Genomic DNA, 16,350 nt, shown 5'->3' on the forward strand with positions numbered 1-16,350 from the left:
AACTTGTTGATAGGTGTATGTGTGGGGTGTTTGGTGTCTTAAAATATGTTAGCAAATTCTTTCATCCTTCTCCCATCAGAAGGTAGAGTCTCATTCTTCTCCCCACGAAGGGAATGCAACAGAAGGGGCACTGAGCAACCTCAGAAGCTAGGTCATAAAGGTGATAAAGGCCAGGCACAGTGGCTCACGCCTGTAATCTCAACACTTTGGGAGGCTGAGGCGGGCAAATCATTTGAGGTCAGGGGTTCGTGACCAGCCTGGCCAACATGGTGAAACCCCGCCTCTACTAAAAATTGAAAAAAATTAGTCGGGCGTGGTCATGGGTGCCTGTAATCCCAGCGGGAGGCTGAGGCAGGAGAATTGCTTGAACCCAGGAGGCGGAGGTTGCAGTGAGCGAGCTGAGATCACGCCACTGCACTCCAGCCTGGGCGAGACTGAACAAGACTCCATCTCAAAATAAAATAAAATAAAATAAAATAAAAAGGTGATAAAACTTCTGCCAGGTGCACTCTCAGGCAACTTCGAAGTCCTAAGTCACCATATAAGATATCCAGTAAGCCTCACAGGGTTAGAGAGATGTCTGGGAACATCAGCTGTTAAGGCTTCCCAGCCCAGCCACCAGATATATGAATGAGGAACCCTCTGAGATAATGACTCCAGGCCCAGCTACCATCTGTCTCCAACTGCATAACAGCCGCTGGTGAGGAAGGCTTCTAAGTGATTCCAACCCCAGCTATGACCTGACTGCACCTTCAAGAGAAACCCTAAGAAAGATCTGCCTAGCCAAGCCCAAACATCAGAACCACAAAAGCTAAAACGGAGTTTTGTTTTATACCGCTAAATTTGGGATGTGTGTTACACAGCAATAGATAACCAAAACAGATATTGGTATAGGGAGTAGATTTTTTTGTTCTGCCATTAAAAAAAAAAAAAAAAAAGTAAAATGTTTGGTCTTAATACTGAGCAGCAAAGGAAAGCAAAAAGGGCCTTGAGAGTGTAAGCCAAGGCCTGCAGGGTCTTGAGAAAAATGTTAACAAAGGCCTCAAGGAGGCTGTCGTAAAGACTTAAAACAGAGATCAGCAAACTACAGTCTGTAGATGAAATTCAACCTGCTGCCTGTTTTTGTAAATAAAGTTTTATTGGAACACAGACATACCTGTTAAGTTTACATATTGTCTAAGTATGCCAGAGATTATATGGCCCAAAAAGCCTAAAATATTTACTATCTGGCCCTTTACAGAAAAAGGTTGCAGGCCCCTGGCTTAAAAGTAAATGCAAAAAGCATTATCGGAAGCTGAAGAATTTTATTGGGTGGCCACAGAAAAAGTTTAGCAAAGCTGTCATCTGCAGTAATGTGGAAAACAGAAAATATAATTAATCAACTGCCAGACTAGATAAGGAGATTTCCAGGTAGACTATCAAGTATCAACTGGTTTCTTTTAGCTGTGTATCAGAAAGTACAGATAGAGAGAGATAAGCTCCAGAAGAAATTATACAATTTCCAAGCAGTATATAGAATATAAGGAGCAATGAGTTGCTAGGTCCAAAAATTAAACTGTTTCTTATCCCCAGCCTTCCCATATATCAAACATTTCTCAAATTAAGAAATGCCCCAGACCAGGCACAGTGACTCATGCCTGTAATCCCAGCACTTTGGGAGGCCGAGGCGGGTGGATCACCTGAGGTCAGGAGTTTGAGACCAGCCTGACCAATATGGTGAAACCCCATCTCTACTAAAAATACAAAATTATCCTGTAATCCCAGCACTTTGGGAGGCTGAGGGGGGCAGATCAGGAGGTCAGGAGTTCGAGACCAGCCTGCCTAATATGGTGAAACCCCATCTCTACTTAAAAAAAATACAAAAATTAGCTGGGCATGGTGGCACATGCCTCTACTTAGGAGGCTGAGGCAGGAGAATCGCTTGAATGCGGGAGGCAGAGGTTGCAGTGAGCTGAGATCCCGCCACTGCACTCCAGCCTGGGCAACATGAGTTAAACTCTGTCTCAAAAAAAAAAAAAGAAAGAAAGAAATGCTCCCTGGGCTAGGCACAGTGGCTCATGCCTAAAATCCCAGCACGTCGTGGGGCCAAGGTAGGAGGATCGCTTGAGGCCAGGAGTTCAAGACCAGCCTGGGCAACATAGTAAGACTCTGTCTCTACCAAAAATTTAAAAATTAGCCAGGCATGTGCCTACAGTCCTGGCTACTCAGGAGGCTGAGGTGGGAGGGTCACAAGCTAAGGAGTTCAAGGCTGCAGTGAGCTATGATCACACCACCGCACTCCAGCCTTTGAGACAGAGCAAGACCCTGTCTCAAAAAAATAAAAAAAAAAAAAGCCTTCTGGGCAAAGATCAAATCCAAAGCAGACCAGGGAAAATTGGCATGAAGATTAAAACTTTATTTAGACCAAGAGTCAGCAAACATTTTCTGCAAAGGGCCAGATAAATATTTTAGGCTGAGGGCCATATACAGTCTCTGTTGAATTTTTTTTTAACCCTTTGAAAATATAAAAACAAGTCTTAGTTCGATGGCCTTTGTTTGCCTACTCCTAGTTCAGATGTCAAAGATATTTAAGGTGGTACCTCATAGATTGTTTCAAACAAAAGGCCTTCTAAGAATTCTAAAGGTGTTGTCCCACAAAAGCCATATAGGAAACCTAAGCTCTACATGTTCTATCAATGTGCAAGTGTGGCTTTTATCTAATACATTAAAACTCCCTTCCCATAAGAGTCACGGAAAATCTACTAAGTTTTAAAGAGAATTTTATATTCAGAAACACTGTCATCTTGCACTAAAAGGGACAGAGACCACACAAAACGAAAAGAGGCTTCTGGACACCCAAACTTCTATAGGCAGGAAAGAAGCCAAGAAAAGTACTCTATTGCAACACAGTACATTTTATGGAAAAGGAAGAATTCAAAACGCAGACCAAGAGCTATGGAGGATCATTCCTAGGCAGTAGGGCTGATCCCTCCAATAATGTTACAGAATTGGTAACACATGCCTGCTTGGATTTCAGAATTGCTGTGGACCCATGACTGTGTTCCTCCCATTTTTCTGTATTTTTGAACAGCAGTGAATACAGTGGTTATCTTCTGCCTGTCCAGTGTTGCATATTGAGTAGGCTTGGAATGGGGGGAGATGCCCTGTCTGTTTAGTTCACAGGTCTTCAGAGTGAAAGCAATGGTAGTCAAGGAGCTACACCCAAGGAACCGTATCTGAGTAGCCTTATTTATACCTGGATCTGATTTAGATAGCAAGATTCTGGACCTCAAACCTGAGACTAATGCTGAAATGTATTAGGTGAGATTCTGGGGGCCTTGAGAAGGGGTGAGTGTATTCTGCAAGTGGGAGGAATGAAAATAATTTGCGACCAGAGAGTAGACTGAGGTATCCTTGGAATATGACATGTTGGCAAGATAGGGTGGCTCACACCTATAATCCCAGCACTTTGAGAGGCTGAGGCAGGAGGATCACTTGAGCCCAGGAGTTCCAGGCCAGCCTGAGCTACACAAAATAATATTTTTTGTTTCTACAAAAAATAAATAAATTAATTAATTAAATTAAATTAAAATTAAAATGTTACAGTAGTCTGGCTACCATAAAGTCCCTATGCTGGAGTGACCACACGAAAATACAGACAGATGTCCAAGGGGCCGTAGCTGTTCCATCCCCTGCCTATTTGAACTTCCCTGCTCCTGTCAGATATGTAAGTACAAAAGGAAGCCATCAAGATATCTCTAGGCTCAGTCACCATCTGACTACAACTGCATGACAGAACTTGAGCAAGAACCACTTAGCTGAGCCCAGTCAACCCCCAAAACCACGAGGGTTTTATGCACTAAGTTCGGAGTTGTTTTGTTCCTTAGTAAGGATTTTCACATATTCCTTAGTAAGGAACAAAACAACTGTTTAACAACATGTCTGGAGACCCCAGCCTGAGACTCAGGAAGTTCAAACTTAGCCTGCCTTTCTATGTTACCAATCAATTAACATCAAATACTAGCTTTATGCTTACTCAGTTCCTTCTTCTTTCCCCAGCTGAAATGTTTGATTTGACCATGGCAAAAGATATTTTTATAATTGGTTTAACATTTATCCAATTATAATGCGACAAAATCATTAGAAGTTTCAAGATTTATGCCAATCTAACTTTAAATATTATTTGAATCTAACTTTAAATATTATTATCTAACTTCAAATATTATTTGAATTTTTTTTTTTTTTTTTTTAGAATGAGCGTCTCACTCTGTTGCCCAGACTGGAGCAGTACAGTGTGTTGTGATCATGGCTCACTGAAGTCTCAAACTCCTGGCTTCAAGCGATCCTCCTACCTCAGCCTCCAAACTCCTGGCTTCAAGCGATCCTCCTACCTCAGCCTCCAAACTCCTGGCTTCAAGCGATCCTCCTACCTCAGCCTCCAAACTCCTGGCTTCAAGCGATCCTCCTACCTCAGCCTCCCAAAGTGCTGGGATTACAGGAATGAGCCACCATGCCCAGCCTGAAACGACTTCTAATTATTTACACACACACATAATCAATGGTTTGCTGCCTACTAACACTTATTTTACAATTATTTTTTAAATTATTAGGTAATTTGACCAGGCACAGTAGCTCACGCCTGTAATCCCAGCACTTTGGGAGGCCAAGGCAGGCCGATCACCTGAGGTCAGGAGTCAGGAGTTTAAGACCAGCCTGGCCAACATGGTGAAACCCTGTCTCTACTAAAAACACAAAAATTAGCTGGGCATGGTGGCACATACCTATAATCTCAGCTACTCGGGAGGCTGAGGCAGGAAAATCGCTTGAACCCAGGAGGCAGAGGTTGCAGTGAGCCAAGACGGCGCCACTGCACTCCAGCCTAGGCGCCAGAGAGAGAATCCATCTCAAAAATAAAATAAAATAAATTATTAGGTAATTTGAGACTGATGGTCATGCCACCTCCTCTGCAATATAACACTAATTTATAGTGTTTTAAAATGCAGTTGTATCTGCAGAACTAAAATAATCATCACTAACATATAATAACTACTATTTATAAGGCCTCGTTATCTTTAAATCCTGTAAGTTTGGAAAAAATAAACCTTTTGCATTTGAAGATATACAATTCAATGTGTTTTAGATCACTGGCAGGGAATTTAATGTTCTAGCTCTCTTAGAAGAAAAAAATGGAATTTGATTTTCACATATTATAAACATGGTTAAGCCCAACTTCTGTAGAGAAACTAAAACAGCTGAGCCAAGAACTAATTGGCCCCAGCAGAATGGCAGAAGGTACTGTGAAAGAAGAATAGCAAGGAGGCCTGAGGTCAAGGTAACTTACCTCTGAAAGAATAATTACTTTCTCCATTGTGTGAGCACTTCCAACTAGACACATCCTAAATTATTTAGCAGTGGTTTAATTAACCTTTTTTCACTTTTTCCTAGACTGTCAAATGTTTGATTTTTTAAGCAAGTACCAAGAGGAAAAAATCAAATATAATCCTAATTAGTTTGAGAAGAAATTTTAAAGAATAAAGTATGTATTCTGCTTTAGATATGATTCTTTGAATATTGAGTCATGCATATACCCATGTCTACTCTATGAAGAAAACTATTTTAATAAGCTTTTCTTTTCTTTTTTTTGGGGGACCAAAAATATTTATTTACTCATGGTAGATTATGGCACATAACGCTTCATTTCACATTTCAATAAAGTCTCTTCACATGGTCTCAGTAAAACATGCATATTCATCAAGATAAGCTAGTATTTGAGTTATGGAGGCTTGGAAGTCCAAGCTGAGGGGGTACATCTGGTGGGAGCCTTCTTGCTGGTGTGTTCTCTTTGATGTGTCCTGAGATGACCAAGGGCATTACATGGCAAGAGGACTGAGTATGCTAACAACAATAAACTTTTCTATTACTACATTAGATGGGAAACTAAAAGGAAAGAGAAGGTAAACATGCAAACATCTATTTAACCCATAATGTGGCTGATTTTAAATATCAGTATTGGTCCTGATAGCAGAGTCATCTGGGTCCTGATAGCAGAGTCATCCCATCCAAGGGGACAGAAAAGGTTCTCGCTTGCTCACAGGGCAAAAGTTTAGGCCCTATACAAATTCTGAAATAAGTAAATGTCACCTCCCACAGAGAACCCACAACTACCTAATTCCTCCTTCCTCATTCAAAACTCCTTCTATAAAACTAAAAGTGTCAGGAACACACTAAAACTCACTGAACTCAGTCATATTAAAGAATAGATATTTGATAGCACCTAACCCTCCCATGACAGAAAAGATTATAAACTAAATATAATATAGTGGAGAAAATGCTGGTTTCCAAAAAAAAAAAAAAAAATTCCTTTTAAGCTCTACATCAAAGAGATATGGGTGTTTTGCTTACCACTATATTCCTCAGCATCTAATAGAGGAATAAACATATCAGTGAGCACTCAAAACTTTGCATAAATGAATAGATGGTCGGCTTTTATCTCTTATATAACAAACTTGCACTCTAGTTACAGTCTATCAGTAGCTATGTAACTTTGGACAAGTTTCTTGATTTCTCAAGCTTTAGTTTCCATTATACAACACAAAATGAGGTCAGGTAGGAGTTGAGGAGAAACATTAGATAATAAGTATGATGAGGGCAAGGATCCTCTCCGCCTAACTCATTCTGCATCCCAGTGCCTAACAAAGTGGCTAGGGTATATTCAACTTTTTTTCAGATACATGGTGTGCAGCCATCAAACATGTATAGAACAGGCTGGGCACAGTGGCTCACACCTGTAATCCCAGTGCTTTGGGAGGCCAAGGTGGGCGGATCACTTGAGGTCAGGAGTTCGAGACCAGCATGGCCAACATAGTGAAACCCCGTCTCTACTAAAAATACAAAAATTAGCCAGGCATGGTGGCACACACCTATAATCCTAGCTACTCAGCAGGCTGAGGCAGGAGAATTGCTTGAGCCCGGGAGGCAGAGGCTGCAGTGAGCCAAGACCGCACCATTGCACTCCAGCCTGAGTGACAGAGCAAGACTCCATCTCAAAAACAACAACAACAAAAAAAACATGTATTGAACAAAACTTCTTCCAGCCCTGATTCTACAATTCTTCACCATATGCTTAAATTGTATTTGTTTTCTATGCACACAGTATATACTTCAACAAGAAGATTTAAGATTCCTTCTTAAATCTTAAATCTCAACTCAGCTATCAGTAAAGGTCTTTTAAAATTAAGATACGGCTGGGCCCGGTGGGTCATGCCTGTAATCCTACCACTTTAGGAGGCCAAGGCAGGTGGATCACTAGATGTCAGGAGTTCCAAGAGCAGCCTGGCCAACAGGGTGAAACCCCATGTCTACTAAAAATACAAAAATTAGCCGGGTGTCATGGAGCATGCCTGTAATCCCAACTACTCGGGAGGCTGAGGCAGAAGAATCGCTTGAACCTGAGAGGCGGAGATTGCAGTTAGCCGACATTGCACCACTGCACTCCAGCCTGGGCGACACAGGGAAGACACTATCTCAAAAAAAAAAAAAAAAAAAAAAAAAAAGGCTGGGCACAGTGGTTCACGCCTATAATTCCAGCACTTTGGGAGGCCAAGGCGGTCAGGAGATTGAGACCATCCTGGCTAACACAGTGAAAACCCCATCTCTACTAAAAATACAAAAAATTAGCCGGGCATGGTGGTGGGCACCTGTAGTCCCAACTACTCAGGAGGCTGAAGCAAGAGAATGGCGTGAACCTGGGAGGCAGAGCTTGCAGTGAGCCAAGATCGTGCCACTGCCCTCCAGCCTGGGCGACAGAAAGAGACTCTGTCTCAAAAAAAAACAAAAAAACAAAAAAAAAAAACAAAAAAAACCTAAAATACTTCTAAAATATTCTCCAACTCTCCACCTTGCATGATGGTGATACTATTTATCCTCTAAATGCAGCTTTTAAAAAGATAAGATTTGGATAGACAGGATGCCAGAAGCAGCACCATTTCCCAGATTCTTCACAGCTGGTTTTCTGCAGTTTGATTCTATGATGCTGCCTGAAACACTATTAGAAGTACCTGGAATATCAGGTTAATTCATTTGTTATCTAAAAATGTATTCAAATGTCAAATGTACTACTAATATTATTATTCCATCTGTCCAACCTTTAGCATAATTGATTGAAAGCTGTATGCATTTATTTAGGTTCATGATTTTCACAGGATGCAACCAACGACTACCATTTATTCATTATTTAGGACACCTTCTGTAGCATTATTACAGAAAATAATATGTAAAAGAATCTTGTGCCTTTAGAATACTATCATCTCTTGGCCGGGCGCGGTGGCTCACACCTGTAATCCCAGAACTTTGGGAAGCCAAGGTGGGTGGATCACCTGAGGTCAGGAGTTCGAGACCAGCCTGGCCAACATGGCGATACCCCGTCTCTACTAAAAATACAAAAATTAGCTGGGCCTGGTGCTGCGTGCCTGTAGTCTTGGCTACTCGGGAGGCTGAGGCAGGAGAATCACTTGAAGCCAGGAGGCGGAGGTTGCAGTGAGCCAAGATTGCACCATCGCACTTCAGCTTGGGCGACAGAGCAAGACTCTCTCAAAAAAAAAAAAAAAGGCCAGGCACAGTGGCTCACGCCTGTAATCTCAGCACTTTGGGAGGCCAAGGCAGGCGAATCACTTGAGGTCAGGATTTCAAGACCAGCCTGGCCAACATGGCAAAACCTTGTCTCTATTAAAAATACAAAAATTAGCCGGGCAAGGTGGTAGGTGCCTGTAATCCCAGCTACTTGGGAGGCTGCGGCAGGAGAATCACTGGAGCCCAGGAGACGGAGGTTGCAGTGAGCCGAGATTGTGCCATTGCACTCCAGCCTGGGTGACAAGAGTGAGACTCTGTCTCAAGAAAAAAAAAAAAAAGAATACTATCATCTCCAAATTAGGTGTGGCCTTCGAAAAGCTGGCATATCTCTGCTATCAGGTAGTAATGACTAATACAATCAAGAACCTCAGCTTGAACAAAGTGTTATGGCTGACATATTCCAAATTATCCTTGATTTTAAAGTCTAATAACTAAATAACTTTTTAGATATTAACTCATATAGCATTTTACAGTCTGTAACCTACCATTTAACACTGACGTTGTTTTCATCCAATCAGTCGTCTGCTATGTGTCAAACACTGTGCTAGCCAAGCAGTCCACAAACTCTGTCAAGGGACACACAACAAATATTTTAGGCTTTGCTGGCCATACGGTCTGTCACAATACTCAGCTCTGCTGTTGCAATGCAAAAGCTGCGCTGACAACATGTTAATGAATGAGCATGGCTGTGTCCTAATTAAACTTTATTTACAAAAAGAGGCAGTAGGCCATTTTTGGCTTAGCAACCCCTGTCTTAGCCTATGGGGAGATAGCAATAAAACTTTTTTAAATTAAAATTTGAATAAATGAAATACACATAGGGCCTATCAGATCCAGATAAGTGCTACAGAGAAAATGAAGCAGGGTAAAGGTGATAGAGAGCCAAGGCCTCACCAACATGGTGACATTTGAGCCTGACCCCTGAAGTAAGGAAGAGGAAAAGCCATGCTACCTGCATAGGAAAAGCATTCTAGGAGAGGTAATAGCAAGCACAAATGTTCTGAAGAAGAAACAACCTGGCATCTTAGAACAACAGCAAGGATGCCGCTGTGGCTAAAGGAACATGAGCAGTGGAGAGTCACAGGAAATCAGGCCAGAGGAGTAAACTGAAGCCAGACTTTTTAGTCCACTGTCACAACTTTGGCTTTTACTCTAAAATGGAAAACCACTGGAAGATCTTGAGCAAAGGAGTGACAACCTCATTTGACTTAATTTTAAGAGGATTCTGTTGAGAAAAGACTGCACAAAGACAAGGACAGAGAGAGAGAACTCAATCAGAAGACGAATGCAACAATCCAGGAAAGAGAGGACAGCAGTTTGAATCTGAGTGGTAGCAGTAGAGAGGGTGGTCAGATTCAGTATGTATTCTCAAAGTAAAACAAGATGAAATGTGATATGTACAGAGAGAGAGGCATCAAGGATGATTCCAAGGTTTTTGTCCCAAGTAACTGGAAGGATAGTCTATTTACTGAAATGGGGATGACCGTGAAAGAGGCGTGGGGACACATGAAGTTTGAGATGCCTATTATATCCACTATTAGACATGCACATAGAGATGTTAAGTGGCCAGTGGGATATACAAGTTTGGTGTTAATATTATTTTACATTATGATTGCTCCCAGTATATGTTTGCTCTCTCCAACTGTGTTATAAAATCCTTAAGAACAAGAACACCTCACTTTCACTTCATTCACAGGTTATAGTATCAAGACTAATTCTTACTTTTTCTTTTTTAACCAAATCTGCCTTGATCTTGGAACTCTTATACACAATTTTAATAGGGTTATAGTTCTAGTTCCTGAATCCACCAAAAGATAGAAGTAGCAAATTTAAAATAGGGGGAAAAAAGCAGCTACCCACTGACAGCTGACAAAGGAGTAAACAGAAAAGAAAGCATAAAAAGCTGACAAAAACTAGGCCGGGTGTGGCGGCTCACACCTGTAATCCCAGCACTTTGGAAGGCCAAGGTGGGAGGATCGCTTGAAGCCAGGAGTTCAAAATCAGAGTAGGCACCATAGTGAGACTCCACCTCTACAAAAAGTAAAAAAAAAATTAGTCAGGTGTGGTGGTGCACACCTGCAGTCCCAGCTACTGGGGAGGCTGAAGTGGGAGCATCACTTGAGCTTGGGAGGTCAAGGCTACAGTGAGCTGTGATTGCACTGCTGCACTCCAGCCTAGGTGATGGAGCAAGAGACCCTGTCTTTAAAAAAAAAGAAAAAAAAAGTTGACAAAAACTAGAAAGATCTAGCATTCCAAGATTATTTATTATTTACTATAGGTATTACACAAACAACTGTACATATATGTCAGTATCCTCCCGAATTCAAGCAATCCTCCTGCCTCAGCCTCCCAAGTAGCTGGCATTACTAGCATGCACCACCATGACCGGCTAATTTTTGTATTTTTAGTATAGACAGGGTTTCACCATGTTGGCCAGGCTGGTCTTGAACTCCTGACCTCAAGTGATCCACCTGCCTCGGCCTCCCAAACCAAAGGCATTGTTCTGACAGAATTTTTCCAAATATCTTTAGTTACATTTAATGTAATTTTCAAATGTCATGTTTTAAAGTATTGTTACTTAAAACGGAAGAAATTGTATGCAACAGAGTAAATGTCAATTATCTGAAAAATGTATATATGTGTTATCCTCACAGGTTTGTTAGAAGGCAGATGAAATTACATACATGAAAGTCATCTAATAAACATTTATTTGGACTCACCCTGTACTAAAAATGGTAGATGTTTAAGAAAAACTAAGTTATCATTTCAAGCTCAAGTCTCTCCTTTTTTTTGAGACAGTCTTGCCCAGGCGGGAGTTAAGTGGTGCAATCTCGGCTCACTGCAACCTCTACCTCCCGGGTTCAAGTGATTCTCCTGCCTCAGCCTCCCAAGTAGCTGGGATTACAGGCATGGGTCACCACGCCCAGCTAATTTTTGTATTTTTAGTAGAGACAGGGTTTTGCCACATTGGCCAGGCTGTGTTTTAAACTCCTGACCTCAGGTGATCCACCCGACTGAGCCTCCCAAAGTGCTGCGAATTCAGATGTGAGCCACGGCGCCCAGCCCAAGCTCAAGTCTCTTTTTGAGAGACGCACATATGAACAATTAATTATAACACAATGTGATCAGTAAAATGAATACGGATGTTGAATTCAGACATCTGGGTTTAAATTTTGACACTGTGTCAAAATTTAAGTGTGTAATTTTAGGCATGTTACCAACATCTCTGGACAATTATTAAAAAGATTATATATAAATATGTGAAGTATCTAGCAGGGTAGACTGCACATAGAAAATGAATGGTAGCTAATTATAATCCTCATACACACATGATACAATGAAATAATAATGATGGGTTAAACCAGGTGCCACACTTTTTCTGTAAAGAGCAAGATACCAAATATTTTAGGCTTTGCAAGCCATACAGTCTGTATTGCAACCACTCGAATCTGCTGCTGCAGTGTGAAAGCAGCCATAGACAATACAAAAAAAAGAAAATGAGCATGGCTGTGTTCCAACACAAGTGTTTTTCAGGGACACTGATACTTGAATTTAATATAATTTTCATGTGTCACAAAATATTCTTTTTATTCTTTCAACCACTTAAAAGTATAAGAACCATTCTTAGCTTGCAGGCCATACAACAACAGGCAGCAGGCCAGATCTGACCTGTCCGTGAACAGTAGTTTACCAACCCCTGGTAGATAGGAATGTTGGGGATGAAGACAGTGATCAGAACAGATGACTCTATTCGCTGTTCCCCTGGGTAAAACAAGGTTTGGCAGTTGGAGGGGCAAAGACAGCATACCGTGGCTGCTCGACACATAACTATTCTCCCCTGTTCTCTTTGACTGGCTAATTTCTGCTCATCTTTCAAGTCTCTATTTAAATGTGACTACTCTAAGCAGGGCACAGTAGCTCACACCTATAATCCCAGCACTTTGGGAGGCCAAGGAAGGAGGATCACCTGAGGCCAGGAGCTGGAGATCAGCTTCAGCAACATAGCAAGACCCTGTCTCTACAAAAAATTAGCTAGGCATGGTGGCATGCACCTGTGGTCCCAGCTACTTGGGAGACTGAGGCGGGAGGATCGCTTCGGCCCAGGAGTTCAAGGCTGCAGTGAGCTAAGATCACACTACACCCCAGTCTAGGCAACAGAGCAAGATCTTATCTCTAAAAAAATAATGAAAAAAAAAAGTCTCTAACTCTAGAACCTGTACTCTTTCCCTCCCTACCCCACCTAAGACTAATCTGATGCTTTCACTAGAGGCTTCCAAAGGACCCTGACAATTTCTATCATAGCATTCACCACATTAAATTGTAATTTCTGGTTTAATTGTCTTCCCTGCAAGATTGTAAATCCATGCAAGCAGGAACTTGTCTCTTGCTCAACATGATATCTCTAGCATCTAGCCCAGTGCCTGGCACACAGCAGGTGCTAGTAAATATCCACTGGAACGAATGAATCTAGCAAAAGTGAAGTCTCACATCCAGCAACAGCTCTTTCTGGAACCTGTCAGGACACAGATCCTTAGGCAGGTTCCCTACTTCCAAATAGTACTTTACTCTCCCCTCCCAGAACACAGGTCAAACTTCCCTCTTCTACTCTCTCTTTTTCTTTGGCCAGATTTAAGGAATCTAAAGCTAATTCTCTTTGAAACTTCTTCCCTCCCTTCCCTTTCCAACCCTTAAGCTGAGGCCCCAAATTCCTTACTATAATCTTGCTGTCATTTTCCCAGCACCCAGTTTCCAGGGTATTTAAGAATAGGGTACTAGGGTCAGGAAACAGGGAATAGAAAATCAATAAGCCATAACAGAGAATTCCAGTTTTGTTTGTGTGTGTGTGTGTGTGTATGTGTGTGTGTATGTGTGTGTAGACAGTGGCATGATCTCGGCTCACTGCAACCTCCACCTCCTGGATTCAAGTGATTCTCATGCCTCAGCCTCCCGAGTAGTTGGGTCTACAAGCACCCGCCACCATGCCCAGCTAACTTTTTTATTTTTAGTAGAGACGGGATTTCACCATGTTGTCCAGGCTGGTCTCGAACTCCTGACCTCAGGTGATCCGCCCACCTCAGCCTTCCAAAGTGCTGGAATTACAGGCATGAGCCACCACGCCCAGCAAGAATTCCAGTTTTTGAATCGCTGAAATAACAGCTTTTTACTTTTGACCACTTTGATCCCAGGAGTGAAAAAGAAGTAACAGAGCTCCAGCTCCTCCGCCTTTCCCTACACCTGCACTGCCAGAAGTAAAGGGAACTTCCACTCTGCAGCTTCTTCACTACCTCTGTCCTTCATGTGCTTACACTACAATTTGCCTTGAGACATCAGGACTAATGTCATCATGATGTGTCCCTCTTTACATCACTCACCACAAAAATCCCAGGACTCTCAGGTCATTCTGAATCCTCAAATTCTCACCCCCTTTCTCCACTCCTCCTCAATTCCTGAAATCTTTGCATCATATCCCCTGGAACACATCAGCTAAATCCCCTATATCTTAAACCTCTTGTCTGAATGATCCCTTCACCATTTTGCTCTAAATGAAATCTAATTGCTCTGAAGCCACTGTTCTCTCTATAGTCCTAACCGTAGTGTTTTCTCTCTCACACCCTTATACTACAGGGCCTAGAGGTTAGAAGAGGTAAAGTTATTTATCTTGTACCTAGTTTGTTTCCAGATTATTCCCCCTTCTTTCCTGAAAAAAGCCTCCTGTCAAACCATACCACCACTACCCCCTTCTTCTTTACATTGATCTGGATATGCGTAGGTCACTTCTCAAGCCTTAAGCCTTGAAGACTTTAGTTCCTGGCTCACTGGGCTATCATTATTCCAGGCGATTTCAATGTTCATATAGATGACTGTTCTGATGCTCGGACCCTTCAGTTCCTTGACTATCTCTCATGAGACAATCTTGTCTTTTACCCTACATTCCACTCACTCCCACAGTCAATACCCTAGACCTTGTCGTTACAATAATTATAGTCCCCCAACAATCTCAACTTCAGCTGCACTCTACTCTCCAATCACTATCCTGTATCTTTTCAGATTGCTCCCTCTAGCAACCTAACTCCAACAATCCTTTGACCCCACCAGGATTTACAAGCCATTGATCCCATTCCCCTCTTACATCCTCATTTTCCTCCTCCGCTTCAAGTTCAAGGTCCATCATTATAATCATTCCCTTGCGTACACTTCAAGTCTCTTGACTTCCACTCTGATTTCATCATACCTGCCTGGCAAAACACCAACCCTGATTAAATACAACCTGTCAAGAAAAACAAAAACATTTAGGACATTCAGGAGGCAACTGGAAATTAGAAAACTAACAGCTGGGCATGGTGGTGCATGCCTATACTCCCAGCTACTTGGGAGGCTGAGGAAGAGGGATCAACTGAGCCCAAGAGGTCAAGGCTGCGATAAGCCGTGTTTGTACCACTGCACTCCCCACTGCACTCCAGCCTGGGCGACAGCGTGAGACCCTGTCAGACAATCAGTCAATCAATCAATAAAACAAAAACTAGGCCAGGCAGGTGGATCATTTGAGGTCAGGAGTTCAAGACCAGCCTGGCCAACATGGCGAAACCCCGTCTCTACTAAAAATACAAAAATTAGTTGGGCAGTGTGGTACACAGCTGTAATCCCAGCTACTCAGGAGGCTGAGGCAGAAGAATCGCTTGAGTCTGGGAGGCAGAGGTTGCAGTGAGCTGAGATCGCGCCACTGCACTCCAGTCTGGGCGACAGAGTGAAACCCTGTCTCAAAAATAAATTAAATTTTAAAATAAAACAAAAACTAAAAAAGAAAAGAAAAAGAAACTGACAGGATATTTGATATCAATGAATTGTTAAATCTTTTAGTATAGTAATGGTACTTTTTGGTAAGAGTTCATATCTTTTAGAGAAACATGGAATATTTAAGCACAAAATATGATGTTTGAGATTGCTTCAAAATAATATGGAGAGGCAGAAATGGTTGAGGGTACAAATAGAACAAGATTAGCAGTGAGTAAATATTTGTTGAAACTGGGTGAGTACATGAGGGCTCTATTTACTTTTGTATGTTTAAAATTTTCCTGAATAACATGTTAAAAAAAAAATGCAGCTGTCCATCTACTCTATGCCTGCACCATGCAGCTAAATGTGGCTTTAAAAAGGAAAAAAAGAGCCAGATGCAGTGGCTCATGCCTGTAATCCCAGCACTTTGGGAGGCAGAGGCAGGAGGATCACGCGAGCCCAGGAGTTTGAGACAAGTCTGGTCAACATAGGGAGATCTTGTCTCTACAAAAAATTTTAAAATTAGCCAGGCATGGTGGTACTTGGCTATAGTTCCAGCTACTTGGGAGGGTGAGACAGGAGGACGGCTTATCCCAGGAGTCTGAGACCAGCCTGGGCAACACAGTAAGACTTTGTCTCTACAAAAAAAATCAAAAAAATTAGTCAGGCGTTGTGGCACACGCCTGCTGTCCCAGCTACTTGGGAGGCTGAGGTAGGAGAATCGCTTGAGCCTGGGAGGTTGAAGGATGCAGTGAGCTATGCACCATGGCACTCAAGCCTGGCTGACAGAGTAAGTTCCTGTTTCAAAATTAAAATGAAATAATAAAAATAAACACATTCATACTAAGCAGTTCTCACATAAAATTCACAACAGCTAACTTCAAATGGTCCCTTAGCTCAGCATGACAATCGAAACTTTTGCCTTATCCATTCATCCTCCCACTCCTCTGTTTGGTACATTTTATGTCA

At 42.0% G+C, this 16,350-nt stretch overlaps 1 protein-coding gene across 7 annotated transcripts in view; it reads right to left on the reverse strand.

Moving 5' to 3' along the window:
• Positions 1 to 16,350, reverse strand: part of SPATS2 (spermatogenesis associated serine rich 2) — a 166,065-nt gene that overhangs the window by 115,100 nt on the left and 34,615 nt on the right. For 2 of the 7 annotated variants that reach the window (XM_063610565.1, XM_063610564.1), the window contains one exon: positions 9,093 to 9,173. The exons of 4 other annotated variants lie outside the window; for them this stretch is intronic. The gene's annotated coding sequence lies outside the window, so the exon portion shown is untranslated. Of the gene's footprint in view, positions 1 to 9,092; positions 9,174 to 14,737; positions 14,871 to 16,350 lie in introns of those variants that run through there. One more of the 7 variants, XM_063610567.1, reaches the window with a different exon arrangement.

The sequence above is a fragment of the Symphalangus syndactylus genome, chromosome 10 (assembly GCF_028878055.3).
Source record: "Symphalangus syndactylus isolate Jambi chromosome 10, NHGRI_mSymSyn1-v2.1_pri, whole genome shotgun sequence".
Classification (NCBI taxonomy): Eukaryota; Metazoa; Chordata; class Mammalia; order Primates; family Hylobatidae; genus Symphalangus; species Symphalangus syndactylus.